The following is a 19,618-nucleotide window of genomic DNA, read 5'->3' as shown; positions in this document are numbered from 1 at the left end:
ATACCCCTGGGACCCATAATGAAGTGCTCACTGCTAAGTGTTCCTGTTCAAGTTCCAGCCAGCCAGCCAGCCAGCCATACCTTCTTCCAGAATACTCCAACTCATTCCCCCTGTATCTCTGTTTTTCTGTCTCCACCCCCTGCCCCACAAAGTCATTCCACACCCAATGAGCATGCTTAGTACACATTGGGCCGGTTTGGGTACAGTGATACCTCGGGTTAAGAACTTAATTCGTTCTGGAAGTCCATTCTTAACCTGAAACTGTTCTTAACCTGAAGTACCAATTTAGCTAATGGGGCCTCCTGCTGCCACCGCGCCGCCACTGCCGCCAAATGGTTTCTGTTCTCATCCTGAAGCAAAGTTCTCAACCCGAGGTACTATTTCTGGGTTAGCAGAGTCTGTAACCTGAAGCATCTGTAACCTGAGGTACCACTGTATTGCCCCTCACCTTAGGGTTTTCCTATCCTAAAATTGCTTGTTACTCCTGAAAACCTTGGGACTCCCCTCTAGCATGTCTGCTGATACCTCTCTTGTGCATGGATGGCATCATTTTGACTATACAGGCTGCCTTGCTCCATCTATGCCAGTATTTCCTACATGATGTACTAATAGAATTTCAAATCTGCTAAATTTACAGATTGTGTCATCAATTGTGCAATTTTATGTTATTTTAGAATCAGATCTCTCTGAAACTTCCTTTAAAACTTTCCATTGTGTAAAATAGAGGAAGGAATGTTTCAAAAGTTTCCCTTTCCCCCATCTTTGCTTTACATTACTATCCCCTGGGATATATAAGACATCGGAGTAACCCAGGGCACAGAATTATCATACATTAAGCAATCCTTTTACTTCAGTGTAGCTCTCCCCCCCCCCAATAACAATCATGTTCATTTAAAAGAAGATCATATGTCATGGGGATGGGGTGAATGTGCGCATGAATTCAATAGTGCTTAGTTTATTTTTTGGTTGCTATTTTGTTAATGTTGTTAATACAGTGGTACCTCGGGTTACATACGCTTCAGGTTACATAAGCTTCAGGTTACAGACTCTGCTAACCCAGAAATAGTACCTCGGGTTAAGAACTTTGCTTCAGGATAAGAACAGAAATCACGCTCCGGCGGCGCGGCGGCAGCAGGAGGCCCCACTACCTAAAGTGGTGCTTCAGGTTAAGAATAGTTTCAGGTTAAGAATGGACCTCTGGAATGAATTAAGTACTTAACCCGAGGTACCACTGTATTGTTTTATAAATTATAACTGCTGCAGTACTTTGTGAATTGTAATTGTGCTGTTTAGCTTATTTGTTTTGTTAATAGTGTTTTGTAGACTTTGTTTCCTGATAATTTGTTAATTATTCTATAGAATTTATGTTGTATTTGTGATGTTCTATTATGTTATTGTTATTTATTGTTTGTAATCCACTTTGCAATTTGTGTGAATGAAAAGAGGCACAGAAATATAATAAATAAAATCAATCAATCATTTTAAAACTGGCTGTAAGTATGAAAAACCTGACATTTATCAAAGAAGACTAATCTTTCTTTTGTCCCATGTTCACCAATTTTAACTCTTCCCTTCTCCTACAAGGAGAATGACAAAACCTGGTATTTCTTTTCCCTGGGAATTTCTTGTTTTTGATTAAGTGAATACAAACAACTACAGCTATCAAAACCCAGGCAGACGGCAGTGTCTCTCTTGGGTAATAAGAGCAAGATCTCCATTCTGATTTCCCTTAGTTATTTCAGCCAAGTTATATGTACTTGGCAATAAATTTGAGAAGCATGGCAGAAATGAAATTGCTCTATTTATATATTAATGGGGGGAGGGGGGGAGGAATATATCCCGATGCCATTTTCTTTATTAACACTTATATATGGGGAAGATTTTCAATTAAGTTTTCATTTAAAGGTGGACCTACCTATTCAATATTTTCCAAAACAATAGGTGGACAAAAACACAGCCATCCTTTGAAATTTGTATCTCTTTGACTTTTGCAATACAGTTCTGTTTCCAAGCAATGGGTATAACATTGTGTATAAAAATGTATATTCTAGGGCAAAGTGTAAAAATGGCTTTGCAAAAATAGGCATATTAGGCAAAACTACATACAAGAGAATTAGGAGAAATTTCATAATGTTTTTTTTTAAATTACAAACTGCTGTGGACAATTGAATTTAAGAGTGGAAAATTGACAGGTTTGTCTATTCCTGCTCTTTTGTAATGAAATTCTAACCAGATGATAGAGATATTCCAGTAACCTCTGGATAAGTTTCAACAACTGAGGTGCAATTCCATTAAAGTATAATGGAATCACAAACACAGCAAAACCAGAACACCCTATGAATAAAACTTTAAGCACATTTACTAGAGAGTATGCCTCACTGAACTCAGTGGAACTTTCAAGGAAACATTCATACGCTTTCTTTGTAAGTTTAATTTCTTCGGAACAAGGAGATTAATAGCAAACACCTTAAAGTTCTTGGTCTTAACATAATCTTGGAATATGTATTTATTTAATTTTTATCTTCCAAGTTGCTCAGAGTGGCATGTCTCTTATCTCCCATCAATCTTATCTTTATAACAAATATGTGAGGGAAGCTATGTTGGAATTGATGTAAGATCACTCAGCAAATTATATGACTGACCACTGATCTGAACTTGGATTTCCCTGATCCAAGTCCAACACTGTCAACTATCCCACACTGTCTCTTGCACATTACCTGAATAGTGAAATATTTAATCTAATTGTTAGTAATGGGGGGGGGGGCAGGGGACACAAGTCTTGCAATTCTATCAATACTAATCTGAGCATATTTGTTTTGTACTTCAATTTCTATACTACTAAATCAAGAAAAACATTCTCAAAGCAGTGCACATAAAAGGCAAAGATCAGAGCCCATTAATTTGGGTAAGCTTGTGTAAATATAAATGCTTTAAGCTGTCATCTAAAACTAAACACAAAGAGTGCCTGCCTACCTAGTATACAAAGGCAATGAATTTCAGAATACAAATCAAGTCAATGACACACACACACACACCCATTTTGGGTCATACGTTATTTCTTTGGATTACCTAGAATTTCAGCCCAGGGTAAGTGTGATGGTTATGGCATAGATTCAGATAGGTAGCCGTGTTGGTCTGACACAACCAAAATAAATTAAAAAATTGTGAGGTTGATGGACTTCCATTTCATGAGGCTCTGAAGTAGTGTGCATGCACACAAAAGCTTATACCCAGAACAAACTTAGTAGGTCTCTAAGGTGCTACTGGACATTTTTTAAAATTTATTTTGGTTATGGCAAATTGATTAATAATAATGAGCATGGTGTGTGGGTCATCTTAGGCCCTTGTAGGGAGACAGAGGGTCTTAGCCAAGAGTGTTCTCACTAACCAGACACTGAAATAAACAACCCAAAGTTTTTGAACTCCTTCTTTGCTTTCTTATTTAGAGCACTTGAAGTCACCCAGCCTAGAACTACTACTGCAGAAGTTTCAGGTGTTTGTACGTATTGTAATAGTGAATTGAAAATCAACTTAGAAATCCCCATTGGCTTTGACAATTCAAAAATTGTCACATAATTTAATCCTAAAAATGTGCAGTAGCATATCCACTTGTATCAATGGCATCACAGACCGTGCATATTTATGTTTGTCACACAGTGCTAATGCAACTGTCAGGGTGCGGCCAGTTCTAAGCATTCATTTGTGAGCCCAGCAAACTGAGGAATCAAGATGTTGATTCTGGTGCAATAAATGTTCTCTTACATTTGATTATCCTCTGTGAACACTTTGAGCTACACTGATACGACACTGAAAACTAGGCAGAGCAAGCATGGTTTAAATAAAGAAATGAAAGCTTTGCAACCCCCGGAGTCTTGGGGGAGTGTATTTTAGCACTAACATTTTGTAAGTTAATTGCTTTAAAAGTGGTATAGAAGAATTGACTTAGCAGCTCTCATGACTCTGAATGGAGTTATGTAGGAAAGTTGGAAAAGTGGAAAATGCAGACATTCCACAGTATATTTAGTGTTCTTTACAATCTGCCAAAGTGGGTGATCGGGTAACAGGGGACTTGGAGGAAAACTACACTATCTGAACCATGCTTCTTTCTGCAAATGGAGAGATTCTAGCATGCCAACTGGCTGGAGGACAGTGGGGAAAAGAATGATGAGTGCAGCTAAAAAAGTTATTTAATGCTGTTGCCTTGCAGTTTGCCGAGTGTCGAAATATACCAGCATTAGAGGACAAGGTCAAAGGAACAGCAAAAGAATATTTTCAGGAAGCTATTTGTTTTGAGTTCTCCTGCTTTCAAGACTGTAATAATAAGATGGACCAACCTATTTGGAAATGAAAGGACAGAAAACCTGGAGAATCAATTAACACTGCTGTGAATTTAAAGATCCATCAAAGTGGGAGAGAGAGAAGCAAGTGAGAAACTGATGGGATCCAAACTGGGACATTTCCAAAATAGAACTCTTCCCAAGAAGCACCTGATACAGGATGATACACTACAGCCAGAAGGAAAGATCAGCAGAGCCTATCAATGGACAAAAGAACGTTAGTCCTATGCAAGGAGTCCTTTAGATCACAGCCATATGTAGCAGTTGATGAAACACAAAAACATCACCTGTGATCTTTAGTTATTTTTCTTTTCTTTTTAAAAGCTACTTGCAGAAATAGAGTGATGTCACAATAGCAATAGACAATGCTACTGTATGGAAATGTTTAGGGAAATATTGCATAGAAGTGGCATTCTATGCAAATGGCAGGTGCACAGGTCAACTGCTTTCAAAATGCAAAACTGCATCCAAATGTGTATATTATGAGAAATGTGTACAAAAAGAATTTTCAGGAGGATGTGGCAAATGTGGAAAGTGTATGGGAATTTGAGAAACTGGAACAGACAGATTTGTCCTTCTCTATAAATCAAAATTGTTTTTGCGCACAGAGCAGCTTTGGATGTAACCATTCGCCTGGTACCCATAGGCAAAAAAGGAATGCATGCAGGTGAGTGCATGGAATTCCATATGAGTGTATGAGTGGGATTGCAGAAGACAGATGGATATACCTGACCAGAAAACAAGCTGGTTTCCAGGGGGAGATAAGCACCTTCCTCCACATCCAGAACAGAAATGCAGCAGGGTGCTGCTGGGAGGAAAGAGCTCTTTGTCTTTCTACCTCATGGTTGGCCCAAGACATTTTGCTGTCTGAGGTGAAGTACAAGATAGCTCCATGAACAAAACTGTCCAGACCGCCATCTGAATCTTACCTCAACACAGGTAATAAAAGAGAGATTTCCATTGCACTCGAGGGTTATCTTAGAGCAGCCTTTCTCAACCTGTGGGTCCCCAGATGTTGTTGAACTACAACTCCCATCACCCCTAGCTAGCAAGGCCAGAGCTCAGGGATGATGGGCGTTGCAGTCCAACAACATCTGGGGACCCACAGATTGAGAACCGCTGGCTTAGAGGGAGCAGGACCTGTTGCATTATAGCTCCCCTCACTCTACTTCATTGTATGGCCAGCTGTGCTCCACTGCCAGCCCTCAGGAGGCTAAGAAACACTTTTGCAGGTAATAATGTTCACAGACTTTTAACAAGGCTGACCCAGAGATCCCACTCCATTTATTTAGCTGAGTCTTTATCTACTCTTTTGTAAAGCTAAATGAGTGGTCATCAGCGCATCTTGAGTTTGCATTAGTTAATTACTCATTAGGAAATATTTAATGGGCAATACTAGTTGTAGTACAACATCATTTCATGTGAGCATTCGAGAAAAGTATCAGAACAGATATTATATACCTGTGCTGGGTGTTAACCAGAAAGTTGGTGGTTGGAGCAGGATCCCTGCATTGCAGAGGGTTGTACTAGATGACCCTCAGGATCCCTTCCAATTCTATGATTCTATGATGTGGAATTAGGAGCTACTGTTTTGCACACCATAAATGAACTGCAAACTTAAATAGTGAAAGAGGCTTCCTTCTTTACCCATTAGCTGATGCCATGCAGTTTCAGTGAGGAAGCAGCAAGATGCATGCATTTTTTAAAAGGGAACATGGATGATGGGCAAATAACATGTGCTTCCTAGCCTAAAGAATGCCAGAGACACGCATTTTGCACCTGATATATCAGCGTAAACCACTAATTTTACAAGGAAATGCCCTCTATTTTATAACCTCAGAAAGCACCATTCATCAAACTCTATATTTAATGTAACATATATGAATGTGGCAGATCCAGCATCTAGCAATTAGATTTAACATAACACATTTTAAAACTGAACTATGCTGTTTACCAAAAAGTAGTAAAGAAAAGTATATATGCCTTTGATTGACCAAATTGAAGCAATGTATTGGAACAATTTTATGAATTGTAAACGGCATTTCTGTGCGCTGCTCTGGTTTTGCTAGAAGCGGCTTAGTCATGCTGGCCAAATGACCCGGAAAAACTGTGTGCGGACAAACGCCAGCTCCCTTGGCCAGTAAAGTGAGATGAGCGCCACAACCCCAGAGTCGTTCGCGACTGGACTTAACTGCCAGGGGTCCTTTACCTTTACCTATTTGGAAGTCATTTGCAGAGCTGAACAATAGCTGGGAGGCAGCAAGCTTAACCTTGACCCAGGTTCCTGATAGCCTTTTTATTATATGTATTTTATTGATATTTATATGTAACAAAACAAATACAACAAGGGAAATACGCAACCGAGGAAAGGTCTGTTTTTCAAGACTCTGTATTTGACATGAGGATACCAGTTCTGAAGAATATCTTATTTCAGTGCCCTGCCATAAAAATCCATGTGTGGAGGGAGATTGGTAATTGCGTTCCTTTGTAGCTCTCTATATAATAAAACTATACCAAACCTCATTAACATTGTCTGTTTGAGCATTATATATTTGTATGGTTCTTTGTGCAATCAACTGTCCCATTAGGGCCAAGAACCATTTTTTTGGTACCAGTTTTCAAACATATTGGAAGTTGGGGCTTCCCAGAACTAGTCAATCTTACAGCTATAAGTAGAAACAGAAGCAGATCCCTATGAGTTAATTCAAGTCCTTCTCCACTAAAAATGGAAAGTAATGCCATTTGAGAGTTCATAGGAATTTGTTGGGCTGTTGCTACACTAGCTTCTTCAAACATATTTTTTGCCCAAATGGTTTAAGAACTAAATTGTGGGCCCTTCATTGCTGTCACCAGTGTTAGAAGTTAGTGTCTGGTGTCAAAATATTTATTAAATGATAGTTTTTCTTAATCCACGAGGGCTCTGGGTCATATCCCACTCATTGTTGGGGGCGGAGTTCAAATGTATACATAAAAATGAGTGGTTGTGTGTGGGAGAATTATCTAGGTTAAGGGGCAAGATCAAATTAGGCATCCATCTCGGGTGATTACATCACTGCCCCCAATGCTCTTTTATCCCCTAAATGTCCTGCTGAACCCCCCCCCCCCTGCAGTTGATTGCTCCCCCCACTTTAGTATTGAGTAGCAAAGAAGGGTTTTAGAATTCCACCTCTGCTGCATATAATATATTTCTGCTTTTACATCACAACCTGCATGCCCAATTCTTCCAATTATTTTGGATATCAGAACATGCTTAGTTCAACTGTTAACAGCTTAAATACATATTGTAGGTCATATGGCTTGCAATCCCTCCTACATATCTGAAGAATCCTCCTACGTATCTGAAGAAGTGTGCATGCACACGAAAGCTCATACCAAGAACTAACTTAGTTGGTCTTTAAGGTGCTACTGGAAGGAATTTTTTATTTTGACTATGGCAGACCAACACGGCTACCTATCTACTACTGAATCCCTCCTACAGTTGCCCTTGTAGAAGTTACATTAATTTCAGTGGAGCTTCAGCGGAAACAGCTGTATGCTGAATTGCGGCCCATGTGTTTTAATAAATAAAGCAGCATATCTATGGGAATGTTTAATCAGGCATTCGGGGTATTTCCAGGACACCTCACCCTTAGGGTACAAGAGCTTACATGAAACACACATAGCATCTTAACAACTCACATTTTTAAATCTTCTTAAGCACAGGGAAGTTGACTGAGTCAGTGAGACTCTTATTACATTTCAAGTAAACATAGAGAGAAAGATACAAGAAGGAAGTGGTTTTGTAATCTCAGATAATCAGATGTGCGCTTAGTGAGTTTACTAGAAACTGACTAGCTGAACTAGGGCATGTGCACAACTACTCTCAACTTACATTAGTATATTTTGTTCACTTCTCCCCATATGAATACAAAGGCAATTAATTCTTGGTGAGGTTCCTATTTCACCTTCACCAGCTCTCAAAAGGCAACAAGCTCTTGCTTTCATTCAAAATGCAGGTGCTGTATTAGACACAATTCAGATAGCTTAGAAGCCATATGTGTCCCACTGTGTATATGCCCCATAATACCCCTCCCCAGTTTTGAGAGCTAACAGGGGACTGAAATTAATACAATTTAGAATTTGCTGCTCTGAAATTCACAGATGGGAATGGGATAAAGTCTCTAACTCAGCCTTCTAAAAAAGTGATGCATGCTGAAACAAAAAAATCTTACTTTCACATATATACCCATGGGGTATGAATTGTTGGTGACTGACCTGGAAAAAGACCTTGGGGTTGTACTGGATAGCTCGATGAAGATGTAGACCCAGCTGTGAAAAAGGCATGTTCCTAGAGATCAGTAGGAAAGGAATTGAAAATAAAACTGCTGGTATCAGAAAGCCATTGTATACAAATCTATGGTGCAACCACATTTGGAATATTGTGTATAGTTCTGGTCACCTCAAACAAGTTGGAAAACGCTCAGAAAAGGGCAATGAAAATAATCAAGGGAACGAATCAACTGTCCTGTGACGAAATATCACAGAATTCGGGGCTTCTTAGTTTAGAGAAACGGCAAGTTAAGAAGTGACACAATAAAATGGTGCAAACATTTTCTTCCCTCTTTTGTAACACTAGAACTAGTGTACAGTGGTACCTTGGGTTAAGTACTTAATTCGTTCTGGAGGTCCGTCCTTAACCTGAAACTGTTCTTAACCTGAAGCACCATTTTAGCTAATGGGGCCTCCTTCTGCTGCTGCGCCGCCAAAGCACAATTTCTGTTCTCATCCTGAAGCAAAGTTCTTAACCTGAAACACTATTTCTGGGTTAGCAGAGTCTGTAACCTGAAGCGTATGTAAACCGAGGTACCACTGTATATCCAATTGAAGCTGAGTGTTGGCAGATTTGGGACAGATAAAAGAAACTTGCTCCCACAGAAGGCAGTGATGGCTGCTAACTTGGTTGGTTTTTAAAGAGGATCGGACAAATTCATGGAGGGCAAGGCTATCAATGGCTATGAGCCGCGATGGCTATGTTCTGCCTCCACTGTTCTGCCTCTGAACACCAGTTGCTGGGGAAATACTGATGCAACTCATCTCCAGCTCGCAGGCTTCCCCATGGCATCTGGTTGGCCACTGTGAGAACAGGAGGCTTTTGCATTTAGGTGAATTTAAAAAACAACAATGTACATCTCATGTAATACTACAAAGGTAACATGCAAATAGGCTTTAAATGTCTTCTGGCACAAGGTAATCTCTAAGCAGCCCATAACACAGATTTGAACCGATTGATTTAGGCCAGGAAACATCTTTTACTTGTTCACCAACAATGACAGTTGAAATGCAGCTGGACAGCTTGCTGCTGCTCTTAATCAGATAGCAGTTTCCAAATGAGATAGGCAAGAGCTGCTGTTGTCACACAGCATGTTTCCAGAGTCACATACACAACACACAGTGTGTTTTGCTTCTTGGAGCAGTTGCTCCCTGGGGATTAAGACACCTCAGGAGTACAAAGTAGCAAAAGCCCCACAAGATCAGAACTTGTGAGCAGATCCACAGAAAGCATGAGCAGGATTCTCTGAAATAAAAGCCTCAGTGCTCAACTGGATGTTACTTTGATGCCATGGATCGCTCCAATTTCTGCTTCCCTTTAGGTAAACTGTGAGCATAGTTTCTAAAATGTTCCATTTTCAGCCCCACACACACAAAAAAACCTACTTGGGAGAAGTTAAACAAGCAAAGCCACCCAGCTCCCTCCTCAAAAGATTAGATATTTTTAGACTACGTCTCAGAAAAAAACAAAACCTCTTGTTTATGGTTCACTAATAATGGCTGTTGAACCCTGAATATTTTTCAGAGCACAGCAGCAATTAAAACAGCCAGAAGACTGATAAGCACTCAAATGTGTGCCTGTTTGTGCATGTGTGAAACATTCATGATTTCCCTTTTTTAAAAGAAAAAAGAAATGAGACAAAATAGAGGAGATAGATGTTATGAAGGAAAAATCACTGAGGTGACCAGGGCAAACACATGAATTACTACTTAAATGTCAGCTTTGACACAGTTTGCAATCCATTACTCATAATGCTTTAATAAATATTGCTTAATAATATTTAATAATGCATGCTTCTTTCCATGTTGTTGTATGATGTGGAAATAATATTAGCTTCACAATATTGTTCACGGCAGCTTTTGCCACAGGAAGTGACCAAGAGGCAAGGAACTATATAAGTGTGCAAAGCTATTTAACCTCATCTAGCGGCTTTGCAGAAATGCATTCCTATTAGCAAGATCCCCAAACCACACTGCATATAAACATTAGCTGCTGGCTAGAATGCAACAGCTAAAGCAGCCTAAATGGCCTTTTCTTCTTCACACAAGTTCTCTCATTAAATGTTAATCCAGTCGACATAAGCACAGTGGGGAGGCACCAGCGCTGAACTTAAATGATCCTCAGAGTCAAAATAAGGCTGCAGATGTTCAATGTTTAAATTTCTGTGTTAAGGTGATGGCTTATTAGCAGTTTTAATTAATCACTATAAAAGCAAAACAATTTTTAAAAAATTACCTTTATTCTTACATGCTTCTTCATTCAGAACTGTACAGATTGTCATGCAAAGGCAATACCAAACACGCTATATGCACAGCATGCTATGAAGTCCTTCCCAGTGATCTGGTTCTTGGAATTTTCAGATTCTTGCCCGCTCTGCTACTTTCTGAATCTGTATGCGCAGCACAGATCCCTACCTTATTTGGCTGCCAAGCCTATTACAGTGAGCAAACAATGCCTTCTCTGTCAGAACAGAGAATGAATAGTATCACAAAGACACTCCTCTCATGTACAGCTCTGGACTTTTCCCTCCTCCCCCTTTCAAAGCAATCTAACTAGGGTGAGAACGGATGACAGGAAATCACTAGTATATTTTAGTGTGTCCCCTTCCTCAGTGCCAGTCATCATTATTAAAATGACAGCAAAAGAATATGATTTTTTAATTATTATTCAATAGCATAGATTTAACAATGGAATGCATCAACTGGCTTTATACTTTCTAAGTGACTGGATGTGAAAGCAAACATCTGGAACATCCATTTTCTGGGTATGGAAAGTCTGCTTCAAGCCATCAAGAGCAAAACAAAAGAGCAAGAAGAAAATCTCTCAGATTTGTCAGCTGAGTGTGGATAAATCTTCCGGCTACTCTCTGTTTTGAAACAGATTTGGTCTTTGAACAGAGACCGGGCTTCGGGAATTGAGAACTTGTATTATGAATGATAGAGCAAGAGTTTGAAGTGGGATTTGTGTGATGATAGCGGATGAATAAATCTTTGGGTGACTGGGGGTTCACTTTGCTCCTTCAAAGCAAGGAGACTAATTTCAAGAAAATGCAAAATGATTCTGTGGATACTGAATGCCTGCTGTGCAGTGATCATATTGGTGCAATGACAACTTCATTGTCCAGAAAGTGGGAGAAGCAACAAGAGGAACAGCCATTTTAGATCTGGTCCTAACCAATGTTGATGACCTGGTTAGTGGGGTAGAAGTGGAAGGATCATTAGGCGCGAGTGATCATGCTCTTCTGAAGTTTACTATACAGCGGAAAGGAGCAGCCAAGCATACTAGGACTCAAGTTCTTGACTTTAAGAAAGCCGACTTCATAAAACTTAGGGAAGTGCTGGGTGAGATCCCATGGACAGTAATACTAAAAGGAAAGGGAGTTCATGATGGCTGGGAGTTTGTTAAGAGGGAGATAGTAAAAGCACAACTTCAGGCAATACCAATGAGACGGAAACATGGAAGGTGCCTAAAGAAGCCAGGGTGGCTATCTAAAGAACTTTTAACTGAGTTAAGATTAAAAAAGGATGTGTACAAAAAATGGAAAAGGGGGGAAACCACCAAAGAGGAATTTAAACAAATAGCCAGCACATGTAGACACAAAGTCAGAAAGGTAAAGCACAGAATGAACTCAGGCTTGCTAGAGAGGTTAAAAGCAACAAAAAAGGCTTTTATGGGTATGTCCGTAGCAAAAGGAAGAACAAAGAAACAGTGGGGTCACTCAGAGGAGAAGATGGTGAAATGCAAACAGGGGACACAGAAAGGGCTGAACTCCTCAATGCCTTCTTTGCCTCAGTCTTCTCCAATAAAGAAAACAATGCCCAACCTGAAGAATTTGGAGCAAATGATTCAGCAGAGGAAACACAGCCCAGAATAACTAAGGAGATAGTACAAGAATACTTGGCTAGTTTAGATGTATTCAAGTCTCCAGGGCCAGATGAACTGCATCCAAGAGTATTAAAAGAACTGGCAGATGTGATCTCAGAACCACTGGCAGTCATCTTTGAGAATTCCTGGAGAACAGGCCAAGTCCCAGCAGACTGGAGGAGGGCAAATGTTGTCCCTATTTTCAAAAAGGGGAAAAGAGAGGACCCAAATAATTATCGCCCAGTCAGTCTGACATCAATGCCAGGGAAGATTCTGGAGCAGATCATTAAGCAAACAGTCTGTGAGCACCTAGAAAGGAATGCTGTGATCACCAATAGTCAGCATGGATTTCTGAAAAATAAGTCATGTCAGACTAACCTGATCTCGTTTTTTGATAGAATTACAAGCCTGGTAGATGAAGGGAACGCAGTGGATGTAGCCTACCTTGATTTCAGCAATGCATTTGACAAGGTGCCCCATGATATTCTTGTAAAGAAGCTGGTAAAATGCGGTCTTGACTATGCTACCACTCAGTGGATTTGTAACTGGCTGACTGATCGAACCCAAAGGGTGCTCATCAATGGTTCCTCTTCATCCTGGAGCAGAGTGACTAGTGGGGTGCCACAGGGTTCTGTCTTGGGCCCGGTCTTATTCAACATCTTTATCAACGACTTGGATGATGGACTCAAGGGCATCCTGATCAAATTTGCAGATGACACCAAACTGGGAGGGGCTGCTAACACCCCAGAGGACAGGATCACACTTCAAAACAACCTTGACAGATTAGAGAACTGGGCCAAAACAAACAAGATGAACTTTAACAGGGAGAAATGTAAAGTATTGCATTTGGGCAAAAAAAATGAGAGGCACAAATACAAGATGGGTGACACCTGGCTTGAGAGAAGTACATGTGAAAAGGATTTAGGAGTCTTGGTTGACCACAAACTTGCCATGAGCCAACAGTGTGACACGGCAGCTAAAAAAGCCAGTGCAATTCTGGGCTGCATCAATAGGAGTATAGCATCTAGATCAAGGGAAGTAATAGTGCCACTGTATTCTGCTCTGGTCAGACCTCACCTGGAGTACTGTGTCCAGTTCTGGGCACCATAGTTCAAGAAGGACACTGACAACCTGGAACGTGTCCAGAAGAGGACAACCAAAATGGTCAAAGGCCTGGAAACGATGCCTTATGAGGAACGGCTAAGGGAGCTGGGCATGTTTAGCCTGGAGAAGAGGAGGTTAAGGGGTGATATGATAGCCATGTTCAAATATATAAAAGGATGTCATATAGAGGAGGGAGAAAGGTTGTTTTCTGCTGCTCCAGAGAAGCGGACACGGAGCAATGGATCCAAACTACAAGAAAGAAGATTCCACCTAAACATTAGGAAGAACTTCCTGACAGTAAGAGCTGTTCGACAATGGAATTTGCTGCCAAGGAGTGTGGTGGAGTCTCCTTCTTTGGAGGTCTTTAAGCAGAGGCTTGACAACCATATGTCAGGAGTGCTCTGATGGTGTTTCCTGCTTGGCAGGGGGTTGGACTCGATGGCCCTTGTGGTCTATTCCAACTCTATGATTCTATAATCTTTTGTGCATTAGAGCACCTAAATGATAAAAATATTAAAATGATATAAACTTGTGGTTTAAAGGCTAAGCAGTTCCTCTGCTATCAATAACATTTCACCATAGAGCCATATAGTACACTATTAAATTAAATATCCTTCCAGACAGTGCTGGAAAGATACCAGTGTGTGAATGTTTTTTAAAAACCAAACCTTTCTGTACATAGCCCATTCTGATTTTATGCTGTCTGGTAGCACATGTATTTGATTAAACCCATGCAGTGGCGGCTACTTGACCATATCTGGACATCCTCCTACATTTTTCTTCAAAGACTGCCAGAGGCTGATTGAGAGTCACCAGATGCTACAGATAAATAGACGATGGCTATTCGCCATCATGCCCTACTTGAGTGTTTCCCAGGGGCATTTGGCTAGCCACTTGTATAGACAGAATGTTGTATCAGGTGGACCATTGGCTGTATCCAGCAAGGGTCACAGGAAATCAGCCAAAGTTCTTCCAAGTGTAACTTCAGACAACTGAATGCACCCTTAATATGAAACAGATGAGTTGAGTGCCATATACATTAATTTTACAGGATCCCCACAACTGCACAAGTCTGACACAATGACACAGTCAATACAATTCCCAGATGACGCATCCCAATGCAGTAATTATGTTTGGCACACTTATTAAATGGCAACTCACTCACAAGCTAAATGGAGGCCCTTTTATTTTCCCCAAATGAGTTTTGAACAGATTGAGGCTGACAATGTCCATGATGAAATCGTGTCATGTTCCTACTCATTATAACAACGTATTAACTATATAAAAATGAAGAACTGTGGCCTAGAAGAAATGGCCTGTGCTGCCTGATTGATAGAAGATTGTGGGTCTTTTTACTCCTTTAAAAGCCCTCTTCAATATTTATTCTAAAAATGAATAAAGCCAAGTAATGCTACAAGGCCAGCACCGTATGTACATTCAGTACATGTAATGCTACTTGTACGATCCAATAAATGGCAAAAGGGAAATAACACATAAATCTTATGGAGGTTTTTAAAAACATTTATTGCTTGAGGCAAAGCAGAGCTAGTTTTTCTTTTTTTAAGGTCAAACTGCATCAAGGTAGTGCAGCACTTTATTCTCAAATGTAGCTCAAGGTTTACTGTGCCAGAGCAGCTGACGTGGTCTTGGAGACTGCAGAACACCAGCTGTTTTGGATCCATCTTATTGCAGTTAATAACATAAAAATGAAAGATTACCTATCAAAATGAAATCTTACTTCACGTAGGTACAGCGAACTACCATGAGTCCAGACCCAGAATAACCTTTAATTCAACTAAGCATTATTGAATATATCCATATGGACATAGAAGTGGCCCAGATGAAGAACAATAAAGTGGAGATGAATTCTCCTAAGACAGACACACTGCTGACGAGTAGCTCCCAGTTCTGAGAACTGGAGATTTTGCCTGTATCTAGCAGAGGGCTACCCTGCCTCTCAAAGAAGTATGCTGTTTAGGAACAATTACGGTCGTACCTCGGAAATAGAACGGAATGCGTTCCAGAAGACTGTTCGACTTCCAAAACATTCGGAAACCAAGGCGTGGCTTCCGATTGACTGCAGGAAGCTCCTGCAGCCAAGTAGAACCTGCATCGGACATTCGGGTTCCAAAGAACGTTTGCAAACCGGAACACTCACTTCTGGGTTTGCGGCGTTTGGGAGCCAAAGCGTTCAACTCCCAAGGCATTCGACTTCTGAGGTATGGCTCTACTGGAATGTTCATGGAGGCCCAGGTGGCAATAAAAGTCTTGCCCAAGTTGACTCTCAGCCTTATCAATCCAAATATTTTTCTTCAGATATTGACAGTAACAGGCCAAGAGCAAACTCAGTGGATAGAGTAGATTTATACAACCACCCTGCTGTAGCTCTAAAGCCAATACCAGTGATTCCTTTTCCTGCAACATCAGGTGCAGAGATGGTTGCATGAGGAAGTCTCATGCAAATTACAATTGTCTTCCCTTGAGCAGAGCTGAAACTTGAAAGCAATAAAACTCTCAATGGTTTTTCATACACTCAGCTAATCTTGTAGACTCTTGAACAAATGTCCTGATCACGCAAACCTACTATGTGCCCTCAAATAGCTTTGATAATTTGGTTGAATATAGAGGTGTTGTGATGTGGACACAAGAATACATGGAGCTCAACCGAAAAAGTGTCAACCCAGAAACCAAATTAGAGTATTGTATCCACAATCCTAGGCCTTTATTTTATTCCTTGCTTTGATATGCATGCCTCTTGTGATTTGCATGAAGCAATTTGTAGCTGATGAAAGTCTCAACAGAATGATGGCCATTGTTAAGTTTTGACTTGCAGTGATGATAGCCAGCAAAATATTGGAGATCTTATAATACACTTGATGTTTCATTGATAGCAAGGTCTGATTAACCTCATAGCAATATTGTGTGCCTTCCACACTCATTTCAGTATTACCCCTCACAAGTTCCTCCAAGATAAATTGAGGAGTCCCCACTGCTCACCCAAAGCATGCATATTCTGAATAGGCATTTGAAGGAAGGGTTCAAAACTGGAGCCTAGCAGGCCACTGAATAAAAAATCCCAAGTGCATACTTATTGAAAATAGGCTTTTAAACATTTGTTTTCCTTTTTTATGAAAGGGACAAATAAATTGCATATTATTTATTAAATTTATTTTATAACCTCCCTCCCATAGAAGCCAAAGGTGGCAATGCAACAGAGCCTTACATGCACCACTGACTATTGCTCCTCTAGCGGTATTCACCCCACAACACTTGTTAATGTCTACATATGGGGGGAAATGCAATGAAAAATAGAATAAATATGCACGTTTCTAGTAAGTATTTCAGTTGTTGGACATCTTGAACTGCCTGTCATACCATTTCATGAGTACTATTCTGTGCCTCATTTAAGAAGATGAAATAACTGACAGGCTTAGTGGTCTTTCATGCTGTTATTTTCATTTCTTAATTAGATTTCCAATCATGCCTTCCTCCCCACCATACTTGCGACTTTCACATGCATTTAAAGTAATATGGCTAGGAAAATGACAAAAAGCAATCATTTTACCATGTTGTCATGACCGAGTAACAAGAAATCCCTAGATATAGTTTGAATTATGCAAAATATTTCATTTAGCTAAATGAAATTGCTAAGCTCTCAAAACACAAGGGAATCGTAATAAAAACACTTTTCTGACATGCCAAATCTGATTAAAAAGCATGTCAAATAATATGCCAAGTCACTGGATGTCAGCATAATGGAGGACTTTGGAAATTAAATATTCATGAAACTAAAATTATGCCCATCCACCAGAAAGGGAAACCATGCAATATGACTGCACATTAACAGATAATTAATCTTAAGATTTCCCCTATAAGAATACAAAGAGAAAAGACTGACATCTTGTTGCCATTCCAGTGACAACACTAGGCAAAGTAATTAGGAAAAAGAGCTTTTTTTAAAAAAAATCACCAATCTGGTGTTCTTTTTGTGAAACAGCAGCACTGTTTTCTGTCCACCTTTTGAAAGTGGCCTGTGTTCCATTAATGTCTGGAAACTGCTGAATTTCAAAATATGCTTGCTGTAGAAAACCTTAGCTCTTGAACTTCAAAGGTGTTGACATCTGTTTCGGAACTGATTAATGAAATATTCAGCATTAGACTAGGGATGCGGAACCTATGGCTCTCCAGATGTTGTTGTCTCACAACTCCCTCTATTGTGAGTTGAGGATCCACACCTGTGTAGTGGTGAATAAGAGACAAGGACACAAGTATTTAGGTTAATGGGCTGAAAAGGCCACAACTTTTATTGATTACAGCATGTGAGTGGTATTGGCTTAGGCACTGGATCACACAACCTATACAGTGGTACCTTGGGTTACATACGCTTCAGGTTACATACACTTCAGGTTACAGACTCCACTAACCCAGAAATATGATCTCAGGTTAATAACTTCGCTTCAGGATAAGAACAGAAATCGTGCAGCGGCGAAGCAGCAGCAGCAGCAGCAGGAGGCCCCATTAGCTAAAGTGGTGCTTCAGGTTAAGAACAGTTTCAGGTTAAGAACAGACCTCCAGAACGAATTAAGTTCTTAACCCGAGGTACCACTGTACATGTACCCAACCACGCAGCGGAGGGGGTCGAATGAAGGTTAACAATCAGTGGGAGGAGCTTGTTGATGCAAATACAACTGGAAGCTTCCCCTGATGTCACCGGGGGTCGTGCCATGGCCCTAGCCACCAGCAGGGTATTGGACAGGATCCGCAGCCGCCGGATTCCTTTAACGGAATACCCAACATGGGGCGGGGTAGATGATGGCCACACCCCGCCCACCAACACATATTCCAATGCCTAACCACCAAAACCAGAAAAGTTGTGACGATTTGCTACGAGGTAGGTGAAAAGCCAAGAGGCTGGTGCCAATTTGCCAAATGGATAAAAACTCCTACCAGCCCCACGGGGAACCAGGGCAACCAACCAAAGTCCATAGCAATGTCAAGAGCATAAACCTATCCTAGAGGGCGGGTGGGCGGGTGATCCAACGTCCTTCGAGCAGCTGAATGAGGTGTGGAGGCTGCCACGGCTGCTTGAATGCGGCTAAGCCCCGCCCCCAGGCCAACCCTATTGGCTGGCTAGCTGGAGGGCAGCACGGCAGCAGGGTGATGACGCAGGGGGCTGAACATGCCCCCCTGACAATGCAGGAACGGCTCCCGCTCACAATACCTCCCCTCTGGGAGGAGAGGCTTTCTTGACCATTGGTCATGCTGACTGGGCTGATAGGAGTTGGGAGTTTGATAACATCTTGGAGGGCTACAGATTACCCATTCGTACAGTGGTACCTCGCAAGACGAATGCCTCGCAAGACGAAAAACGCGCAAGACGAAAGAGTTTTCCGTTTTTTGAGTCGTTCCGCAAGACGAATTTCCCTATGGGCTTGCTTCGCAAGACAAAACGTCTTGCGAGTTCTTGCGAGTTTGTTTCCTTTTTCTTAAAGCCGCTAAGCCATTAATAGCCGCTAAGCCGTTAATAGCCACTAAGCCGCTAATAGCCGCTAAGCCGCTAATAGCCGTGCTTCGCAAGACGAAAAAACCGCAAGACGAAGAGACTCGCGGAACGGATTGATTTCGTCTTGCGAGGCACCACTGTACATTAGACTATGGATAGGGAGCTCCTTATACTGAATCAAACCAATTCTGGCTCAGAATTGAAAGCACTGATTGGCAGCAGCTCTCAAGAATTTCTGATCAGAATCTCCTCCCAGCTATACCTGTAAATGATGGAGATTGAACCTGGAATTTTCTGAATGAAAAGCAGATGCTTTAGTACTGAGCTACTGCCCTTCCGCAAAAATCATGGTGTTAAAGTAGTTATAGTTTTCCTTAACAACCAAGAACTGGAAACAGAACACACAACAAAAATGGCTGCTTCTGGATGGGGGTTATTGAGATATCACAAATGGGACAATGGCAACAGGTAAAAAATAATAATATAATAATACCAGATTCC

The 19,618-nt window shown here is 40.9% G+C and overlaps 2 protein-coding genes across 9 annotated transcripts in view; one reads left to right on the top strand and one right to left on the bottom strand.

The window, feature by feature from the left end:
• LOC310713404 (myelin P2 protein-like) overlaps positions 1–19,618 on the top strand; it is a 489,621-nt gene that overhangs the window by 273,752 nt on the left and 196,251 nt on the right. The window lies entirely within an intron of this gene.
• PAG1 (phosphoprotein membrane anchor with glycosphingolipid microdomains 1) overlaps positions 1–19,618 on the bottom strand; it is a 101,817-nt gene that overhangs the window by 35,760 nt on the left and 46,439 nt on the right. For 3 of the 8 annotated variants that reach the window (XM_083517362.1, XM_083517364.1, XM_083517366.1), the window contains exon 2: positions 8,592–8,664. The exons of 2 other annotated variants lie outside the window; for them this stretch is intronic. The gene's annotated coding sequence lies outside the window, so the exon portion shown is untranslated. Of the gene's footprint in view, positions 1–8,591; positions 8,665–10,881; positions 11,123–19,618 lie in introns of those variants that run through there. 3 more of the 8 variants (XM_083517368.1, XM_083517369.1, XM_083517365.1) reach the window with 3 other exon arrangements.

Source organism: Podarcis liolepis (genome assembly GCF_965112155.1).
Source record: "Podarcis liolepis genome assembly, chromosome: 8".
Taxonomy (NCBI): Eukaryota; Metazoa; Chordata; class Lepidosauria; order Squamata; family Lacertidae; genus Podarcis; species Podarcis liolepis.
Note: the sequence above shows the minus strand (reverse complement) of the source record. Positions and strands in the feature narration are given on the sequence as shown.